We start from the raw sequence: 14,462 nt of genomic DNA, 5'->3' as shown, positions 1-14,462 counted from the left end.
TATAGTCTAAATTTATTTTATTTTATCCACTTCACTTCCTTAATATACATTTATAATGAAGCCTGCTGCACAATAAGTATTCAATATCAAATCAGTATTTCATCAAATAAACCATTCAAATTCACATAATATACACATCATATAACTTACAATATATACTATCACAAAATATGTGGTCCAAATGGATAAGATTTCAGTCATGTTTAAAAAGCATTCAATATTTAGACAATATTATACCATAAAATGAATAGATATGCTTTCATTTCATGCTTCCTCACTTCCTACCACATTTGTGAAAGGAAATCCATTTAATTCTGAACATTGCATGTAATTAATACTTTCTGCTTAAGGTTCAACTTGTTCTTTCAGCTAAATTCAATTAAACATTGTCCCTCTTTTACAATTGAGACAATAAAAAATCTCAAACTTACAATATAATTTTCTAATAATATTAACTCATTATAAACTGCCAATATGTAATACAATGTTCAGCTAAAACTCCATCTAAAACTAAATACCATATTTCCCTTCAAATACAAATGTATTATGTCTCATACCAACGAAACTTCAAATGAATCTTAGTAACTCCAGCCAAGGTTAAATTAAACTAACTTAATAATTTTATATACAAGTATTTAAAAAACTTTGTAATGCATGTAGTAAACAGACAGACAGACAATAATTTGTCCCAGTCAGCTAATACTTTTTTTAAATATGTAGGGACTTTAGGCCATGATTATGGTCCCAAAAGTTCAGGTCTGTTCCAGTAACATACAACTCATTCAAAACATAGTAATATATATATATATAAAGAAAATGAGTCTTATGTGGCTTTAGTTTATTGTAAAAATGTCACTTCATGACATTTATCAAAAAAACTGCTGAGAATGGTAAATTTTGTTGTTACATCCAGAAAATTATGTCCACACCAAATAAACAAACTGAATAATTTTACATATTCGCTAAATATGAAGTTATTTTTTTGGGTGTGAAAACTATTTTTTTGCCAGTTTGCCAGAGTATGACCAGAAAATGACAAAAATGTACAAAATTAACAGAATTTCTGTATTAAGGTAAAGTTCAAGCAATTCTTCAGTCCTTTAAATGCTGTCACTGCTGTATGTTCTATTAAAAATGAGGCAGTCAGAGAAGTTTTGGTAGGTCTAACCATTTTTGTAACTAATGACAGGAGAGAGGTTCCTCATTTTAACATCTCTGATAGGAGGGAGAGATGGAATAAAAGTAGTCTGACCTTCGTGAACTGCCAGATTTTGTTATTCACAAATTTGTCAGGATTATAAACTGTTAATGATTTAAAATCTATCAAATTTAAACTAACCGTGCAGAATGATAGCAAAAATTCATTTAAAACAACTTACTTTGGACATTTATTGATCTTTAATATGTAATTATATCTTTAAGCTACTTACCGGATAACAATAAACCACAGAGTAAGGTGTATTGCAAATATGACGAAGATATGTTAATCAATATAACCCTTAAAACTTGGCAAAATTATTAATAAATACCTTAATTATTAATACTCAGAGATAAAAGTTCAAACAGAATATTTTATAGGGCTATTTGGTAAGAAATGTTGCCTTATAAAAGTTTCAATGATTTCTTATCAATATCTTTTGTCTCTTTTAAGCAGGAAGTCTAGAAGACATGAATAAAGACGAAAATCATGCTAGAAAAATACAATAGCCATGAAAAATTACCAAATGGACGCCAATACTTTAAATGACACCACAAACTGTTACTAAACTTGGTATGAAAGAGAAGGAAACGGGAGGCGACTTCTACACGTTCTGTCAGTCCAATATAAAATAAATTACAGGGCACAATCATATAAGTAATCTATACTTCAAGGACATTAAGTTGAATTTTTCAGTTATATTGTTTTATATTTTACTTATATCTTTATTCTCACCAAATATAAGTTTTAAAATAGGGTCAAATAAATAAGTGCGAAAGAAAAATATCAATCATTTATAATTGAATATCCTAAATGGGAAGGGTTACAGGAAAGGCTATATATTTCCCCACAGAAAAAATATATTATCAAAATAAAAACAAGCACTGTACCTTTACAAGAATAAAAATTTCCAACCGCACATCTACATAAGTTTACGACATAAGTTACGATTAATCTCTAAAATAACAATATACCATAGGGGGCGATGACAGTAGTCTTAGAGCCTTTTAAATACCAATGTAACCCTACACTGATCAAACTCTACTGATAATCTTCAACAGAAAATTCAACTGGTATTGTTGTCTGTCATGAAATAAAAGCCAGGATTAGGCCTGATCGCCAGTTCTTTACACGGATCAACTGAACGACTGCTTAAATTTAAATTGAAGACACATTTAGCATGTGTGCATGTTTGCATTTAATAGGACGTTTTCAAAATGGGAGAAGATAACATTGTAAGCATTCTGTAGCATGTGGTTTTAATAGTAAAATAAGCTTGAAGAATATGAAACTAGAGCTTTTGAATTTAGTAGTTTATTTTTTTATTATTTGATTATTACAGGAGTGTAAATAAGACAATTAATCTTGTATTTACTACTAATAAAAATTAAGCTACTTTACTTCTAAAATATGACGTATCATTTGATAAACTCACTAACTAAGACATAGTGATAAATACAAACTGTATTTTGTCTCCCCCCCCCCCAAAAAAAAAAAACAACAAAATAACAAAACTAAACTAAAACAAAATCAGAGAGAAATCATATCCTTACCTCTAATAATTCCTAAATGATTTCAATAAAGTACCTCCTGCATGTGTTTAACGACAAAGAGCATCAATAATATATCATGGATCAATCTACATGTTAACCCATAGAAATCCTATTATGAAAGGTTGATGAGAGCTAATATTTAGACATATCCTATTTCGTTTCCACATACAATACAAAAACTTTCATAATTCCCTTTGAATGAATTCGTACAATCAATTTAGAATTCAGAACTCTTTTATTTCCAACCTTTCAGTGGGTAATATATTCAAATTGATACAAATGAAAGAAATCAAATGAATTATTGAATTCAAATTTTGACGAGTTAAAAAGAAGGATTCCGTCACATTGTTGTTCCTCTAGTATTTGAGACGCATAAGAGAAATTTGCACATTAAGGATTAGAATAGGTTTAAGGTAGTCTAGCTTTACTATAGGTGTCGGAATTATCAGCATGGATTAAAGGATCTTTAAAGGCTGATTGAACAAACATACCGTTTATTTAATTCAATAATTTTATATAATAAGTTAACACAAGGTCAGTGCATACATAAGACTTGACATCATGATTACATTCTATTTAATACAGAACAAGAGGCTCCAATGAGTTTGGTTGCTTATGCACAACTGTGCCGAACTTTAAAAAACTGACACTTCTTTTTTTTTGTTTAAATTAAATTTTTGTTCACTGTGCATTAATTCTCTATGAAAGCATGTTGTATTTAAAATATACATGTACTGTCATTATTAAAAGTTATTAAAAATCAAATGGAATTAAGAAAACATAATTTAATTAAGAATTGAATGTTTCATTAGCATGTTAAAGGATAGACAATAGCACATTTGCAACCAGTCAATGTTTTTACATGCCGATGAAACATAAAAATTAAACATTTTTTAAAATTCTTAAAATTGCATATGACAAGTTTTTTCTTATTTTATTACATCTGTACCAACGTGGTGGCAAACTTTAAATTCAAAATAAGATGATCAATAAAAGTTATCTGGTAATTGTGGGATTATATAAATAGCAAGATACAGGTTTTATTGACTGGTAATATCCAATGAGATAAGCATGGTTTAATGATATGCACAGAAAAGGTAATTAAGAGCATTCTTATAAATTGGTTGACTTTTCCACTGTCTAAAATTAGCATAATACTAATAAATAATATCTATGAGAAATCAGTAAGTCTATGTAATGTTCTTTAATTTTATATGCAAACTAGTCTGGAACCTTCAAAAAATTTCAAGAGGCTTATTCTGATAAAATTCAGATTTTTAAACTGGCTCCCTGGAAAATCTTAAGTCTAAAACATTTTCTAAATTCTTCATAGAGTGACATAAGAGCAATCAATATGTATTAAAGTACGTCTCCCACTGACTAAGTTTGTTCTCTCTAATTGATGATAAAAATATACCTCTACTTTTAATTGAGACAAGTTCAAATTCCCATATATGTATATACCAGGTGTTGTCAATCAACAACATGGAAAATGATGAAGCAAATCACAGAATGTATTGAAATCTGGAGACTGATTTGCATTTCAGTGTTAGCTTCCAGGATCACGAAAGCTGGTTTACAATGCAAAATCTTCTACTTATTGCTCTTCTTAAGACTTGAATCATGAAGGAATGGGTATTTGTCATATTTAGTCGGTATTTTTAAATAAAGAACTTAATGCTGTGTAATTGACGTATATCATACATTTGAATGGTAGATTGGGACCCATTCTCATGAAATCACTGAAACACATGGTAAGACTTACATACCTTATATGCTTTAAACCTGTGTAAACTGAACACATGTGTAAACCAAATAAATGCCACAAAAGGGTTTAGTTAAGACAGGTTTCACTGTATGAAACAAGGAAAAAATTTAGCGAGACTAAACTCTGATTCTCTATTAGGTAGAAATAAGTCACAACCTTGACCTTCAAAATAAAAGTGCACCCAGAACAAAATTACTTCTTCTTTGAGAAAAGTAATACATGATTTATTCATTTAAGTACAGTATAATATTACATGTAATTCATTATCCACTCGGTTTGAGGTAACACAAATGTCCCTGCAATGTTAATATAACTTCTTCAAACAGTACAAAATGAAATTAAATATGGAATACTGCAATTAATACAGAGTAATTACATTAAATTCATAAAACGGCATCATAGGGGAGGCAAATAAAATACTCAAAACAAAAAACTTTTAATTAGTTGTGTAATTAAATGCCTTATGCAAATGGTTCATATTACTTGTATTCATATGAAAGAAAATCATATCTTATTCAATTTTGATGGATTGGACTTTTGGACTTTCCCATCAAATATTGATTCAGCACCCTTTAATATGGTTTTCATTCAGCATTTTTAGAAGTGGATTAAAATTTGATAAAGATGTATTTGTTTTATTGACAAACTGGGAAAAGATAATGAAGAAAGTCTATAGAGTTTTGAATATGGCCCTCATTTTTATTACTTATAAAAAAAATTCATAATTTTTTAGATTCAATTGGATTCTTAAAACATATGATACAGTTGAAAAAAACTTAACTTTTAACTTTTACCGCCTAGCTAGTCCTTAATATTTTAAAATATTTATATAATTTAAAAACAAATCTGGCTTAAAAACTAGAAAAAAAACTGTAAGCAAAGGTCACTAAATGATGCCCCCTGTTCCCCTCCCAAGAAACACATAGGAAACCCAAATAAATATTCTGATGGAAAAACAAAATAGGAGATGCAAAATGACATTATGTGATAATAGGATGAAGAATAATGTAAGTTTCATCAAATTCTATTCAGTTGACTGAAAGGAATTGTGGATTAGAAGAGGGGACAAACAAACAAATGGACTAACGGATGGATGAAACCATACAACAGTTTCAAAACAGATATAATACTGACATTAATTATTTTGGACATAGAAAGTACCAAAATGTCATTAATCTTATAGTATATAATATTCAATGAGTAAATTAGTGTGACAACCTGGACAATTTAACTAACATTTCAGCATTACCAACATTACAAAGAATTTCAATATCCACTTTAAAGGAAAACAAATAATAACAAACTTCAGAATATCAAAACAAAGCACAAATTTTGTCATTTAATAAATTCCCTTGTTATTGGATGTGTAAAACACCGATTGTAAGTTTATTAAAGTAATCTCCTTTATCCCAAAACTGACAAGCTCAGAGAGGCAAAACAAACAAAAATTAAAACAATTCAATTCAAATCAAAATTAAAAATTTCACAATCAATTTAACTGTATCGACTTCTTGTCACAATGTCAAAGTTAGATTTAAATACATTTGTACTATTAACTGGAATACAAGTAGTTACAAGTTTGCTAATCTTTTGTTCTGACAACCATAAGATAGACTTTTACAAAACAATGTAAAACTCATTGAACACTGAATTACTCCAATGCTCCACTGTGATGTAAAATTCAAGAATTCTTTTTTAATTTTCCTGAGACATAAACAATATCCCAAGAATTACAAATTATTTTTTTAAGTTTTGTGGGGTCCTATTTTCTATAAACACAAGAATATTTCATCTCTTTAGTGAGTCTCACAAAACTAAAATAGCAGGATTTTAAATAAGCAAGCTTATTGCAGCATGCAAAAGCTGGCATGAAGCCAAGTCACTACAATCTAACATGGTCTACTGATTCCAAACTAAAATGAAGACATCTAAATCTTCCCAATCAGAGTGAAGAAGACTACAATCTCACTAACATAAGTAATAGAGATATCATGTTACAAGTACATGTTAACACAGTTGAAGACACTGCAATTTATCAAATTCCATACAAAAACTGCATAATCAATGCCATAACCAGATTACGCACAATGAAGAAAAAGCTCTGCACAAACAAATGAGATAAAAACTTCATCCTGGCAAGGATTCATTGCATTTAATATAGCTGATCAGGTATTAACAATACAAACCCAGATAAACCAAAAATATCGCACAGAGGATCTTGTTTTCTCAGGTCCTTAGTGAAAAAGGATTTAAACTAGGTTCTTTGCCCAATCAATTGTTCGAACAGTGTCCATGTTGATTAACTGCATTCCGAGATATCTCAAATGCTGAAGTGCATTGTTGATAGGCATTTCTATCTGCATGTCAAATGCACATTGATAATGGAATTACTCAAATGTTTGAGTCACTTTCAATCAAATTCAATATGACAGCATTCTTGTAAACACTATTGATCTTTGGCTAAACACATCACTCTAATAACAACAAAAAAGCAACATGAAAATTTCGGTCAATGTCACATCTATAGTTAAACCTGTTCTGCACGAACTTTTTTAAGTTGAAAAGTAATAACAGAACCAAACAGGAACTTGTGTGGGTTCTTTTCAACAAGTAATCTATTTTTTTCATAACCCTGCATCACAATTCTGTAACATTGAACGTAGACATGTTCCAGATTCTTATAAAAAAAAAAAAGCCCCCCCCCCTCCCCACCCCCCAACAAGCTTGAAAAAGACAGAACCCTTGTTCCTTAGACTTATTTACTATATCATGATTAAATTTCAATTAGTACAGTTCTTTATTATTCCTCGTGAATTTGTAAAGGCAAAAATCTACTTAAACTCACCAAGGGAATACATTTTCCAACATATTCAAGGAATTTTAGAAAATTTCAAGCAAATGCATCTTGAACTCATACTGCTGTGACATCTATGGCAACACCGCCTGCACAAAGTCCAGCGCCCTAGACCACTACGGACTTTGTGCAGGTGGTGTTGCCATAGATGTCACAGCAGTACGAAATCGGAGGAAACGACCAAAAATTTGCATTGCAAATTGAATACCATTATCATAGAATCAACTCAAAAGCACTTTTCTAAGACCACATATTACTCAGTATTTTTCCTTATTTACAGAGACAATCCTCAGGAAGGAATGTCACTTTTCTTCACACTACACCAAACTATGTTCTCTATAGTTTCTATAGGATTCATTGCAACAGAGAAGCAATGACTACCAATTTAACAATCTTTTGAAGGCCAAGGATCAAATCAATTACCTCTAGCATTAGAGGCAAGTAGGTTTCCAACTTATTTCTTGAACTTGATCTAAATAGCTGTACATATTTTTCTTTCTCCAAATTTAGACCAAGTATCAAAGTGCTCAAAATGAAGTGATGGATTACACTATTAAAGTAGGATCTTAAGCTGTAATGACACTTGACATGAAGAACAGACTGTTATAAAATCCTAACAAATACTCCACCAATGACACTTCTAATAAAAAGTATCTTAGTAATCTAAGGTCACTGTTGTCCATATTTCACAAGTATGGAGGGTAAACTTCCTTTTTTCCAATAAATTTAATCTAACCTTTCAAACTTAAATATTTTGAGTCATCTCATTACATGCAGTTGCTACATTACCATTATGTCATAAGATAAGGTTTTACAAAAAGAGGAGGAGAGGAGAAATGTGTCTTGTTCAATGAGACATTAACCTGTGGTTTCAAAGAAAAGCAAACAGATGAAAAAACAAAACATAGGCATCACGACTTTGTCTGTACTGACATAATAACTTCAACTGCCATTACCTAATTTCTTATTTACAGCGGAATTCCAGTCTGAAACAACAAACCTTACCTTTGTACTAACTGGAAACATCTCTAAACATGACATTTTCTGAAGTACCTTCAAATCAGTTAGTAAAACCTGTCTAAAGTGAACCCTGTATAATCTGAAAACTGTCTAAACCAGACACTAAAGTCACATTATATTAATTTAAGTGCATCTGAACCTTAGTAAAACCAACTATGATCTCTTAACCAAACACATTCAAAATCCAAGAATGGTTTTGGACAAACATTTTTGAAAACTAAAATTATCTTTTATACCATTTTATTGACAGATCCAGTGAAAAGTGTTTTTGGTGTGTGTGTGTGTTGAGAGGGTTTCCAAAGTTTTCACAGTACACATACATTAGTGAACAATTGATTAATGATGATGCAACCTAATCTTAAATGGTTGCTAGGAGAGAAACTCCTAATCTATATTTATGAAAATGACTATAAATGAATAGCTACACCCTAGTGTATACAAAGCACGGCTCTTATCTTTTGCTTCTAAAAGATCAGTATGTCTGAAAAGACATGACATCTCCCTATGTTGCGATTAGAATACTTCCACTCAACCCTTTCTTTCAAACCTGGAAAGGGGATAAAAGTTAATGGTTCTCTTGTAAAAGCAATATACCAAATATATAAGCATTACCTTCAATAGAAACTGAGAAATCTATATGAAAAATGTATAATTGATGGACTGACAGATGACAGAGGGACAGAAAAATGAAGTACACTAGGGAAAGTTATATTTGAAAAAAAAAATTATAAAAATACATCAAAATGTTGAATAATATTGTAGAACTTGTAGATAGATCAACCATTACCATATACATGTACTAGATTCTAGAAAAGACCATGATCAAATACATAAAACAAATCCAAACTTAAATTGCTATAATTTACAAAGACTTTACTTTAACCTGCTATAAAATTAACTCTAATATAAGAATTTCAGACTTACTAGGTTAAGATACAGTCTATTCCGTCAAATGTAAATTTACAACTGTAAGTCAAATGATATCTTATTTATGCCATAGAAGTTGCAAAGTAAATTTATTTCCCAATAAATTATCAACCAATGTTATAGAGAAGACCATTTATTATATCATTTACCTTACTTGTTCTACTGAGTCAACTCTACAATAATACTGGTAAAATCTCAGTGTGTTATTAATAAAGGAGATATGGTATGATTGCCAATGTGGCAGTAATCCACCAAAACCCAAGCAACAAACAATTGAACTTCTCCTTTTACTTAAACATGATTGCTATCGACAGCCATATGCTGCTTCGATGAGTGACTCTTTAACTCATTCAAATTGTGTTGAATACAATTTGACAGTGAAAAAAGATCCATCTGCACTCATGACCATGCACAAAAGCAATCTCTTGAGCAGCTTCAGATAAAGTTTCGACAAACAATTATGAATTCTTAAGAACTGACAGACAATTAAGCTGTTGTTAGTGGATTCTAATGGCTAATATAATATGGTTCTGTCTTATGATACAGCTCTAGACTGAAAGAAGACATGTAGGGATCCAAAGATTCTAAAAAGGGTAGTGTGGTTTCTGAAAACAGGGTTTTCAAGTACTTATTGTGTTTATCTTTGCTAAAAGAAAGATAGTGCAAAATAAACAAAATTTTCCAATAAAAGTATTTTTGTGTCTGTGTTGGGAGAGTTCCAAATCCAAAAACACTTTTCACTGGATCTGGTTATGTCAATCAAATGGTTTACATGAACATGAAATTAATTGTTAAGATCATTTTAGTTACAACTAGAAATAATTTAAGCAGGTTTACAAAGGATACCACCACTTCTCAAGCCAAGTAAACAGTTGCCCAAAACCTTCTTCAAACCTAATTTTCATTTTTTTCTTTTGGATGTTTTATCAATGAACTGTCAGCTGGGTTTTCCTTGATTTATGAAAGAGTATTCAAGAGAACCAAGATTCTAGCAGAATGTAATCCAGGGACAAAGACCAGACATGAAAAACAGACTTACACAACAAAGAACATAAAATAACCAAAATAATACATACAAAGTAACAAAAGTAAATAAGCAACTTGGACTCCACTAAAAACTGAGAGCATGGAACATGTGCACTGGGTAGGGTAAGCATCCTCTGCTTTTCTAGAACCTGCCAAGTTACTCATTAAAAGTGATGTCCAGGGTAGACAAAAGAGGAAAGGAAAACTATGATATATTGAACAAATCAGTTTTCAAGGTGCAGATGGATACACCACAACGATCCATGAGTTAATGACGATGACAATAAAACTTCTGTAGTAATGACTTCAATCTTGTAGCAACATAACCCTGTTCAAAAAAAATAATTGTAAGAAGTCTAAACAAAGTATTAATACAAACAAAACAAAACTTTTTTTTAATTCTGATGTCTAGAGCTGAGTTTATTTATTTGTTTGTTGGGGTTAAAGCCCGAGCAGCAATATTTCAGCTATATTCAGGCGATGAACATGAAATGGGTGATAAAATGAACATGAAATGATGATGATGAAATGAAAAAAGGGATGGGACACAAGGATAATAGGGACAGCACATTTGGATTGCCACTAGAAAAAGGGAAGGATGGGTAGGGTCGGGCAATTTAGCCTCCTGTGGCGGAGCACAAAGGTTCCTACTACCATCGAATACCACAGCAGGGTTCTTTAATGTGCGAGGAATGTGGCATCTTTCCCAACACGGCGCACCACTATGGTTTGCGGTCAGGTTTTCTGTATCATAGCCTGACAAACCCAGCATGTAACATGCCAGGGGGACCCCATTCCACCACCTGGGGCACACAACCCAGTTGCTCTGTGGGCATAGCGCTCTAGCCCCCAGCAAGGGTTCTGAGCACAATTAAGTCGCCTTTTACAACAAGCTTGCACTTCTGCAGAAGTGACACCAGGGCCTGCACGGGGCAGTTCAAATCATGTCTGCTCCCATAAAATGGCCTCCTCAAAACAGCATATCTGGTCAGTGATCAGAGAAAGTGAAGAAGTAACAAAACAATGCACGGAACACAAAAAGGACAACAGCAACATAAAAAATTGCACAATCAAAAGGATCCAAAAGGTACCCTTGGAAAAACTGACCATCATCAACCTCAATAAAAATCACAGTGATTAAAAAATCTTTTGAAGTGACTACCTAAATCTTAATGTATACTTGTCCTAATATCCTTTGTGCAATGATATGTACAAAGCCCCAAAATAGTGATGCTTGAACTAATTTTCATAGTGCCACATATTTATGAACAAAAATGTTGCTATTTGGTTCTTATAAAAGAAACTAATATTTAAAAAAAATTCACAAGAATGACCGGACTGTGAGGCTACAACTAACTATGTTTATTGGAACAAGTACGGTATGAAACTGCCTTAGGAGTTCACTTGGCTATTTGATAAACACATTGATTAAAAGAAACAAAAAATCCAAAGAAAAAGTAAACACTCGATGATAAAAGATCAATAAAGCTGTGTAAATAGTCATAAAATGATATCTAAAACTCATAGATTTGGCATTTATTTGCAGTAAATTTCTAAATGGACTTTTAATTTTCTGTTTTGCCTGTAACAATCCTTATTTAAATGGCAATATTGATATTATGGCCATATATTGTAACATTTTGGTTATAGTAAGAACATTGTACTAACTATTGTTGATTTTTTTATTAGCAATTTTATACAATGTATTGACAGAATCTTCAATAGAATTTTGTTAATATACAATTCATGTTTAAACCCTTTACATACTATTTTATTGTATAGTAAGTTTGATGAAAAAAATTATCAATTTGTTGCTATCTTTTTAATCATTTCTTTTTCTTTAAATCTATTTAGAAAAAAAAACCTTACCAAGTATAACATGAAGTTGAATGACAATATATGCTTGGCATACCCCACTCGTACAGAAAGTTGATTTTTATAGTGCAAACGAAATTGCTTACAGCATATGCCCCCTATAGAAGAGGCCACACACTAATTTTGAAATCAATCCAGCCATTGTGATGAAACTTTGGACAGACGACAGACAAGGTGTTTCCAATATATACCACCCACTAGTTGAGTGGGGGTATATTATAACAAGAGGCTCCCAGGAGCCTGAATCGCTCACCTTGTTAAATTTTGTCTTTCAATGGCAATAAGTTGTCTAACAATTTTGAAGACTTTGGTAGGACTTATCATAAGGACCATAAAATGGCTTAACAGATTAAATGAAAATTTGACCACAGATAGATCTCATCATGCTGAACACTTTTCCCCGATGTCAAATTTGGCTAAACCTGATGGTTTTGGAGATATATGCGAAAAACTACATTCTGACCTCTATGTTTCAATTTTAGTAACAGCGGCCACGTTTTTTGACAGATCAAAAATTAAAAAAAAAACAGTTTAATACAAGATACCCCAAGGAACATTCATTCCAAGTTTGGTTCCAATTGGTCAAGTAGGATCAGAGGAGGAGATTTTTGAAAGAAATAACATTAAAAAAAGCAAAAAAACATTGAAAAAGGGCAATAACTCTTAAATGGCTTGACCGATAAAAATGAAAATTTGACCACAGATAGATCTCATCATGCTGAACACTTTGACTCCTGTCAGAATTTGGCTAAACGGTTTTGGAGATATAAGTGAAAAAGTACAATCTGATCCCCTATGTTCAATTTTTAGTAACAGCGGCCATGTATTTTGACGGATCAAAAATCTAAACACAACTTTTGTGCAAGATACCCTAAAGAGAGTTTCATATACATGTAATTCCGCTAAGCAGTTTCAGAGGAGAAGATTTTTGAAAAAAATTTAACGAACGGACAACGACGACAGACGCCAAGTGATGGCAATAGCTCACATTGCTTTCGGCCTGGTGAGCTAAAATTTATACAATAGTGCACTGGACTTGAAAAAAAACCAAGAACTCTATCAGCCTAAACCCGCTAGTGATATCCTTGCATCAAATGGTTAATAGTCATCCAACAAGACGTTATTGTTGCCAATTTAAAGCCAGCAATGGAATTCCACAATATGGCACACCTACATAAAGCTTGTGTCAAAATATCTTCTTGTTTTGTCAAGTAGCTGATAAGAAAATTTACAAAAATTGATGGGCAGACAGAGAGAATGACAGATACACGAATAAACAAGGCTAAAACAATATACCCTCTCCTTATCTCTTCAAATTAAAAAGTCACTGTCATACAAGTACACACTATATAAATGGGAAAATAGAATTATTAAAAAAAAAAATAACTGCTTCCCTATGTACATAATAAATAGTTCCATAGTTTCAATTCAATTCTAAATTTCAACTCTGAACTTAAAATGTTATTGATGAAAGCAACAGCATTATTCATACAACAAATGCCCAAAGATGCAAAATGGATTCCCCATAACTAAGTAAACTGCTGGGTTGAAGTAAGTCACAGCACATAAAATAATGACGTTCAGTGGATAGTCCGTCTATCAATGTCCAGATTATCTTATTTAGGTAGTAAGCTGGACAATTGAGAAGTAGATCACGCTTTTTTTTTCAGATATACATTCAAACATCTATGGAATAAATCAATATCCAAATTGTTTGATAGTTTAAATCATAAAAAAGCTGTCTGCTAAACCAACGAAAGCATGACATACCGACTTTTCCATGGATTTTAAATTTTTCAAAGGATATAATCAACTAAAATATTCAAGTCACTAAATCATGCTCTTATTCTCACGTAGTTCTCACTAACCACTTCTAAAGTTTCCATTACTTTACATGTTAAAAATATAAATTTCAAAGTTTCACTGAGAATTCCCAGGACAAATGACATCTTAAAGTTGCATACCATTGTGAAGCTTGGAAAATAAGGCTTTCAAAATCATTATCCTAATGGTGTGATGATCGTAGAAATTCTTCACAAAATTTACTTGAATAAATAATACTGAAAAGCCACATTTTTACCTTTTCTGCTAACTAACAGCATGGAGGCAAATTACTCACACGTGTAAACAATATTCATAAACTTTTGTAGTAAATTACAAATATGGTTTTAAAGCACACATTCTCTGCTTTATTTTGACTACTTTTAATCAGAATACACACAAATAATGCATTTACAATGC

The 14,462-nt window shown here is 31.6% G+C and overlaps 1 protein-coding gene across 2 annotated transcripts in view; it reads right to left on the bottom strand.

Moving 5' to 3' along the window:
- Nucleotides 1–14,462, bottom strand: part of LOC148624740 (uncharacterized) — a 56,691-nt gene that overhangs the window by 10,426 nt on the left and 31,803 nt on the right. The gene's annotated exons all lie outside the window — the stretch shown is intronic.

The sequence above is a fragment of the Perna viridis genome, chromosome 2 (assembly GCF_037379345.1).
Source record: "Perna viridis isolate PV_CMFRI_1.1 ecotype Kerala chromosome 2, ASM3737934v1, whole genome shotgun sequence".
NCBI classification, from domain to species: domain Eukaryota; kingdom Metazoa; phylum Mollusca; class Bivalvia; order Mytilida; family Mytilidae; genus Perna; species Perna viridis.
The sequence above is the reverse complement of the archived record's forward strand: the minus strand, read 5'-3'. Positions and strand labels throughout refer to the sequence as shown.